Below are 7,007 nucleotides of genomic sequence, written 5' to 3' on the forward strand. Positions count from 1 at the left end.
CATTGGGTGGAGAGAGAGAGAGAGAGAGAGAGAGAGAGAGAGAGAGAGAGAGAGAGAGAGAGAGAGACTATGTTTGTTTGAGTCCATGGGAGTAAGTTTAATACAAATTCACAAATCCACAGTCGCTTATCTGAACTGTAGGAAAAAGATCCATATATGTTCTTCAATTTCAAGAATCCATTCCAGAAAACTAGAAGGAATTAATGTCACACCAGATAGTGATATACCAAACTATGGCAACAAGAAAAACAAATGAAAACATGAAACCTCCAAAGGGAAATACTAATGTTTCAACAAATAGACCCCAATTTGAAATAACCTGTGAGATATTCAAGAAAGCATTTCAAATACTGATCCTAAAGAAACTCAGTGAGATGTAAGATAATATGGATAAACAATGCAAATAAATGGGATCAATTCAGGGTATAAATGTGAAATACACAAAGAGATAGAAATTATAAGAAGAAACCAATAAAAAATATTGTAACTAAAATTTCCAGTTTATGAATGAGAAAGCTTCTAAAGCATATTGGATCATAGAAAAAGAATTACTATACTTGAAAATAATCCTGATGAACTAACAATAAAAAAAACAAGAAAAAATAAAAATAAATAAAAATACATTTTAAGCTTGCATGACAATAAGGGGAGACATTACACAAAATGTGGTCATTCCAGAAGAAAAATAACATGGGAAAGGCAATGAAACCTATTTTATGAAACAATGGCTTAAAACCTAAATATTTAAAGATACCTACATCCTGACCAAAAAAAGGCTGGCAGAAATAACATATTAAACAGAATCAGACCTTCATTGTTACTGGGAGCCCATCAGAGATGACCACTGTGTCTACAGTGTATAGCCAATTGTAAGTCTTTATTGCAGCCAGCTGCGGCCATGACCAAGTGTGTTCCAGGATGTAGATGTGGTCCCAAGTGTTCAGAACATTTTTAAGGCAGAGACCTCATCCTGGCATCTGGGCTTTGCAGAATGAGCAGTTTCAAGCAAGCAGTTTTAACAGAAGCTAAGATAAACTGTTAGCCATTGGAGAGGGATTCCATACAAACAGGCAGCTAAGCTGGAGAAAGTTCTACAGAAGCAGACAGTTTTAATAAAGGCTGAGATAAGTTAGCTAGGACAGCCTGACCTTTGCTTCCTATGACAGAATTCAGTCGTTTTCCATGAGATTCTCCATCAAGGAGAATCCTCAGTAAGAATACACTGTCTCGCTCGGTCACATCATCCTGGCATATTGTAGTAAAAATATCAACAACAAATAAAACAAAGAGATAATCCTAAAAAGAGCAAAAGGAAAATATTAGGTCATATGTAATAAAAGGCTTATCAGACATAGCAGGTTATTTTTAGCACAAACCTTATAAGACAAAAGAAAATGAGAAGATAGATTCAAACTACTAAAAGAAAAAGTATTGACCATGAATACTATAACCAACAAAATTATCCTTCTGTCTTGGTTGTTTTTTTGGTTGTTGTTGTTTGTTAAATTGACACAAAGCTAAGTTCACTGGGGAAGAGGGAGCCACAATTGAGAATGTGAGTGTCTCCATCAACTTGGCCCATACATAAATCTGTGGGGCAAGTTCTTGATTTAGGATTTGTGGGATGCTGGTCCCGGGCTCTATAAGAAAGCAGGTTGAGCAGGCCATGGGGAACAAGCCAGTAAGCAGCTCCCCTTCGTGGCCTCTGCATCAACTACTTCCTCCAGGTCCCTGTCCTGTTTGAGTTACTGTCCTGACTTCTCTTGATGATGGTGTGCAACCTGAGAGTAGTTAGATGAAATAAGCCTCTTCCTCCCCAGGTGACATTGGCCAGAGTTTTATCACAGCAAGAGTAAACAAATAAGATAGCTTCAAAATAACCTCTTTCATACATCAGTTAAAATAGGAATTTCCACTACTTGGATCAGACCTACAACAAACACCTAAGGGAATTTTATGCTACAAATGAAAGGATCAGTAGCATCTTTAACTCACATGAATACATAAAACTCACTGAGCAAAGAGATACTCAGAAGAAAAATGGGAAAGAAATTAAACAAAGCATGTCAAAGAACTTCCTCATCACAAAAGAGAATACTAAAAGAGAGTTAAAGGAAAAACAATTACATAAAGCAAGCAGAGTAACCCAAAATAATGAAAACAAGAAATTCATATCCATTAATATAACCAATGAACCAAAGATCAGACAGACTCACAAGTCCAAGACAAAGGTTTGGCTGAATATATTAAAAAGTAAGACCTAGACCATATGCTCCTTACAAGAAGCTTATTTCAGTGTGTGTGTGTGTGTGTGTGTGTGTGTGTGTGTGTGTGTGTGTGTGTGTGATGGAAAAAAGATATATTGTGCAACTGGAAATAAAAAATGTGAAGGATTAGCTGTACTTATAACGTATAAAAGCAACTATTATGGTTTGGATGTAAAATATTCATTTCCCACAATAGACAGATCATACAAGCAGAAAATCAATGAACATACAATTGAACCTCACTGTGGAAAAAAAGAATCAAACATACAGAATCAGAATATTTCATCCAATACAGATAAATACACATTCGATAAATAGCAAATGGAAAATTCTCCAGTGTAGTTCATAGATGAAGTCAGAAATTATGTCTCAATGAATTTAAAAATATCTATCATGTCACCCAATGATGAACTATAAATTAACAAACAATATAAATTGCACTAGCACGTGGAACTTAAACAGCATACTCCTAATGGTCAATAGAGGAAATCAGAAGAGGAAGTAAAACATTTCTGGAGACAAATGAAAATGACATCACTGCATAACCATATAGCTGTGGGAAAGAGAAAGTTGATAGCAATAAATACATATATAAAAAGACTAACAATGTACCACCAAGACTTAGAAAAGGCGAGAATATACAAAACAAAACTAGAGAACAAAAATTAAATTAAAAAGACACAAAATATGAAGTTAGATTTTGGAAAGACATAAAGGAAATTGACAAACATTAGTTAGGTTGAGAAAAAAAGAGAAGACCCAAATAAACAGCATCAGAAATTAAAAGGGAAATATTATAACTGATGCCACAAAATGCAAAAGATTGTAAAAAGTAGTAAATTGTAAAAATCTGAACTGTAAAATTTGGAAGAAATTGATAAATTCTTGAATGCATATAACTTGTGAAACTGAATCACGAAAAAAATTTGAAAAATCTAACTAATTCATTACTGCATGACAATGACATTGAAGCTGTGCTTCAATTCTGTCTAAAAACCCATAGCTTAATGTTGCCTTACAGGCAAACTATACAAACACTGGAGGAAGAACTAATCCCAGTGCTTTTCATAGTGTTCCAAAGAACTGAATTGAAGAGAACTTTGTCAAACTGTTTCTCATGAGGACAGTACTTTTTGTAATAAAACTGTACAAAACTACAACACGCAAACTATAAAGCTCTAATTCTGATAAGCATAGATGAAAAACAATTCAATAAAATTATGAACATAATCTAAGAATACATAAAAAGAGAAGATACTATGATCAGACATGAGTCCTCCAAGGATGCAAGGATGAGCAACACTTGCAAATGAGTAGATGTAATCCAGCACATCAACAGAATGAAGGGTGAAAATACATGCTTATTCCAATAGGTATAGAAAAAGCATTGATATGTTCCAAACCCATTATGATTTTTAAAAAGTGCCAACAAACTAGACGCAGAGGAACATATTTTGAAGTCAAAGATGCTGAATAAAAAACCCAGTCATTATTGTGCTAAAGAAAAAAGGGTGTATTCTCTAATCTCATGAACAAGACCAAGTTCTCAGTTTCCACTATGATTGTTTAATATAAAACACACATGCCAAAAGTGATTAGAAATAAAAAAAAAATGGGAAGGTGTTGGGCGGTGGTGGTGCATGCCTTTAATCCCAGCACTCGGGAGGCAGAGCCAGGAGATCTCTGTGAGTTCGAGGCCAGCCTGGACTATAGAGTGAGATCCAGGACAGGCTCCAAAGCTACACAGAGAAACCCTGTCTCAAAAAACCAAAAAAAAGGGAAGGATTATGGTAAATTATCCATGTTTGCAGACAATTTGTGTCTATACATAGGAAACTGTAAATATGCTATAAAATTCTTAGAAACTTTATATAAATTCAGTAAAGTATCAGAATATGAAATCAGCATGCATTTCTAAACACAAATAGTGAATTTGCTGAGGAACATGAAGAAAGTAATTCCATTCATAATGATTACAAAATATTTAAGAATAAGGCTCCAGCCGGCAGTGGTGGTGTACGTCTTTAATCCCAGCACTTGGGAGGCAGAAGCAGGTGGATCTCTGTGACTTTGAGGCCAGCCTGGTCTACAGAGCTAGTCCAGGACAGGCTCCAAAGCTACAGAGAAACCCTGTCTCAAAAAAAAAAAAAACCAAAAACCAAAAACCAAACAAAAAAAACCCCAAAACAAAAACAAAAAACAAAACAAAACAAAAAGAAAAAAGAAAAAAAGAAAAAGAATAAGGCCCCAGGAGTAGTAGAGCGCTTCATATGCATGAGGCCTTGAGTCTGATCTTCAACACTATTTAATTATTTGGGAGTAAACTTAACCAAAGAAGTGAAGGATCTCTATAAGACAAACAGTATAAAACATTTTGTATATGTATATATTTAGAAAGAGGAGATAATGAATCTGAGAGGGAATTGGGCATGGGAGGAGTATGAAGTTCTCTAAAAAGATAAAGAAAAGAAATGCTTTTTATAAAGGAAAATAGACCATTAAATCAAACTAAGTAGCTTCTGCATAGCAAAGGAAACAATCCACAAGAGAAAAAATCCTACCCAAGAGGAGATAACATCTGCAAATGTACACCAAAGAAGTTACTGATATCCAGAACAAATAGAAAATAAAAAAAGATGAACACCAAAGAACAAAATAGAAAATGGAGACAGAGAAGAGGAAAAATACAAACAAATCAGTTGAAAAGTGAGCAAAAGAATTCAATAGAATTCCATAAGACACACAGTGGCTGACAAACAAGAAAAAATACACAAGCTCTCTGATCATCATGGAAATGTGAGTTAAAACTAAAATGAGATTTTGTTTCACTGATGTGACAATCACTAGCTTCATAAAGTCAAGAAACAAATTCTGTCAAAGATGATGAGAGATGGGAATTCTTACACACTATTGGTAGGAATGTAAATTAATATAGCTCTAACTTAAAACAATACATGTTTAAATCAAATAACTTAAAATAGAAGTGTCATATGATGTACCAATTTGCTATTTATGCACATCTGGAACTATTCAGTTTTATCACTGAGTCTAACTGATTATCATGGTCTAGCTGATTCAGCAATGGCTGACTGTGAACAGAAGGTCCAAGAATCTGGTAGTTGCTCAGTCCACATGGCTGATGTCTCAGCTGGTCTAGAGTATTACCTACAATACTGAAGAAGTAGGCTCTAGTGCCGGTGATGAAATGGACTTGCCAGTGAGAGTGAGAGCAAACAGGCAAAGAGAGGAAGCTTCCTTCTTCCGTGTCCTTCAGGTAGGCTGCTAGCAGAAGGTGTGGCCCAGATTAGAGGTGGACTTTCCACTTCAACAGATCTGGATTAAAGGCATGTTTTTCTATCTCAAAGATCTGGATTAGAAGTAGATCTTCCCACTTCAAATTAAGTAAAAATCCCTTATAGAGTGCCCCTCCATTTTTGGGTTTTAGTTAATTTCAGATATAGTCAAGTTGACAATCAAGAATAACCATTATGGACTTCCTGAGAATCAGAAACCAGCCCCAGCTTCCATCCTGCCCTGGAACTCCCACCTGGACCAGAGGTGAGTGCCTGTGCTCACACCCAGAGAGGCCCACACCTGGGTCACAGCCCAGGGCACCAGCCACTCCGAGGAAGACCTGCCCAACTGGGCCCCAGGTTCTGGCCATAGGACAGGACCCCTCATCCCAAGGGGAAAGTTCTCCATCTCCAAGAACCTCTGGTGAATCCTACAACCTCCACACCCGGCCCCCATACCCATCTGCCAGAGACCCCAGCCACTTCCTGAGACTTAGAAACCAGCCCCCAGCTTCCATCCTGCCCTGGAACTCCCATCTGGACCAGAGGTGAGTGCCTGGGGTTGTAGTCAGAGAGGCAACCACCTCTGGGTCCCACCCCTGGGCACCAGCCATCCTGGGAGGACCTGCCCAACTTGGCCCCAGTTTCCAGCCACTCGTCAGGCCCTGTGGGAAGGCTCCCCTTTTCCAAGACTGCAGGCAGACCCTGCAGTCTCCACACCCTGCCCCCACACCCATTTGACCGAGACCCCAGCCACTTCCTGAGAATCAGAGACCAGCCCCCAGCTCCCATCTGGACCAGAGCTTCCATCCTGTCCTGGACCTCCCATCTGGACAAGAGGAGCTCCCATCTGGACAAGATAAGGAGACCCCAGGGACTTCCTGAGACTCAGAGTCCAGCCCCCCAGCTCCTATCAGGCCAGCACTCTCATCTGGACCAGTGCTCCCATCTGGCCCAGAGCTTCCATCTGGACCAGAGAGAGGCTCCCTAAATCTGTCAGCTCTGTCTGGACCAAGTACACTGATAAGACCAAGAACAAACACAAGAGGAGATGGGCAAAGGTCAAGGCAGAAATACATACAACAAAATAAAGAGCAATACAGCATCACCAGAACCTAGCCCTTCTCCAACAGCTAGACCTGAACATAACAGAATGGAAGAACCAGAAGAAAACAGCCTTATAAGTAACATCATGAAGAGGCTAGAGCCTTATATAGAAGAAATCAAAAATAAAGTGGAGAAACAGACAAACAAAAAAAGGGAAGAACGCTATAAAAAACTAGAGGAAAGGACAATTATAGCAGAAGAAAACAATAAGTCCTTGAAAGAAAATCATGAAAAAGCAACGAAACAGACAAGGGAAACAGTCCAAGACCTGAAGAGGGAAATAGAAAAAAATGAAGAAGACACTAGCAGAAGGAATGCTGGAAACAGAAAATCTGAGTAA

The sequence above is a fragment of the Onychomys torridus genome, chromosome X (assembly GCF_903995425.1).
Source record: "Onychomys torridus chromosome X, mOncTor1.1, whole genome shotgun sequence".
In the NCBI taxonomy this organism is placed as follows: Eukaryota; Metazoa; Chordata; class Mammalia; order Rodentia; family Cricetidae; genus Onychomys; species Onychomys torridus.